This window comes from Chrysochloris asiatica, unplaced genomic scaffold (assembly GCF_000296735.1).
Source record: "Chrysochloris asiatica unplaced genomic scaffold, ChrAsi1.0 scaffold00001, whole genome shotgun sequence".
In the NCBI taxonomy this organism is placed as follows: domain Eukaryota; kingdom Metazoa; phylum Chordata; class Mammalia; order Afrosoricida; family Chrysochloridae; genus Chrysochloris; species Chrysochloris asiatica.
In genome coordinates this window covers 2,933,575-2,935,778 of record NW_006408519.1, presented here as the reverse complement: position 1 = coordinate 2,935,778, position 2,204 = coordinate 2,933,575, and positions in this window count along the sequence as shown.

Genomic DNA, 2,204 nt, shown 5'->3' with positions numbered 1-2,204 from the left:
AGATGTCAATTTGTATTCCATCAATTCCCAGAGCCTTATTCATTGCCAATGCCTTCAATGTATCTTGGACTTCTTCCTTCAGTATCATTGGCTCTTGATCATATGTTACCACTTGAAATGGTTGAACATCGACCATTTCTTCTTTTGATCCTTTCTGCATCATTCAACATTTTTCCCATAGACTCTTTCACTATTTCAAGTAGAGGCTGAATTTTTTCTTAAGTTCTTTCAATTTGAGAAACGCTGAGTGTTCTTCCCTTTTGGTTTTCAAACTCTATGTCTTTGCACATGTTGTTATAATATTTGACTTTGTCTTCTCAGCTGCTCTTTGAAATTTTGTATTTAGCTCTTTTACCTCTTCATTTCTTCCATTTACATTAGCATCTCTATGCTGGAGAGCAAATTTCACAATCTATTTTGACATCCATTTTGGCTTTTTCCTTCTTTCTTGTCTTCTTAATGACTTCTTGCTTTCTGCCTATATGATGTTCTTGACGCCACCCCACAACTTTTTTGGTCTCAGACTTTAGTGTCTAATGTATCAAATCTGTTCTTAGATAGTCTGTCAGTTTGTCAAACTATGGTGGCTTACATGTTTCTGTGATTCTGGAAGCTATGCCAGCATGGTCAATCATGGTGAACAGGTTTCAGATGAGCTTCTGAATGAAGACAGACTAGGAAGAAGGAGAGATGGACATCCAAATGTATACTCACTGACAATCTTACAAATTGCAGTGGAACACTGTCAGCACCAGAATACTGAATCCAAAGTATTATGAAGAGCACTAGAATATTGTCAGATATAGTACCAGAAGATGAGCCCCTCAGGTTGGAAGGCACACAAATTACAACTGGGGAAGATCTGCCTCCTCAAAGTAGAGTTGACATTGATGACGCAAAAAAAGTAAAGTCTTTGAGACCTTCATTTGCTAAAGGTTCAACTCAAATGAGAAAAAACAGCAGTAAACATCCATTAATAATTGGAGCATGTGATGTGCAAAGGATGAATCTAGGACAATTGGAAATTGTCAAAAATGAAATGGAATGCATAAACATCGATAACCTAGGCTGAAATGGACAGGTATTGACCATTTTGAATCTTGTAATCACATGGTTTACTATACCGGGAATGACAAACTGAAGAGGAATGACATCACATCCCTCATCAAAAAGAACATATCAAGATCTGTTTTGAAGTATAATGCTGTCTGTGATAGGATAATATCCATATATCTACAAGGTAGACCAGTTAATACCACTATTATTTACATTTACACACTGGCCACTAAAGCCAGTGAGGATGAAATTGAAGAATTCTACCAGCTTCTTTAGTGTGAAATTGATCAAACATGCATTCAACATGTATTGATAATTACTGGTGATTAGAATGTAAAGGTTGAAAACAAAGAGGAAAGATCAGTAGTTGGAAAATATGGCTTTGGTGATAAAAATGGTGACTAGTTTTTGTAGAAGTGGGTCACTAAACCTTTCTTCCCAGGTGCCTCTGGGTAGATCCAAACCTCAAATCTTTTTGTTAGCAACTAAGTGAACTATTTGCATCACCCAGCAACTCTGCTCCTAGAGTTAATACGTAGAGAAATAAGGTAGTTTCTCAACCCAAAATTTCATGATTGGAAAGCTCTAGTCTGGCTTCACATCTCCCCAAAGTCTACAAGGAAGTCCATGAATAAAATGGATGAAATTTGATTAATGTACAAAGGCCTCTTTGAATGTTCATCTCAGTTCCTGTTCTGGTATCTGATGAGCTTATGATGTCTTGTTCTGATATCTGATGAGTTTATGATGTCTATTTTGAAACTCTGAGTTACACTCCAGGCCCATTTCCCCTGCCTGACCCTTTATTCAGAGTGAGGAGACTGGTCACCCTCTGCAGGGGGTGTTGCTGTCCTCACTGTGAAGAGCTCAAATGGCAAAGAAAGAAGCAGTAGCTGAAGACAAGAGGTGGGTGGTTTTCCTACTCCCTCCACTGTCTTGTTCTGAGAGAGGATTTAATTTAACTAAATACAAAACCTGAGAGGTATTTCTCCCAAGTAAAATGATGGGAAGGAACTGAAATGACATTTAAAAAAAAAAAAAACAAATGAAATGTTTAAAGAAAGTTTTCTATTCCCCTCCCCCAACATGAGAAGGGAGCCCTTAATATTCCCATCAACTCTGACACATGTGAATCACAGCCTTTCCTC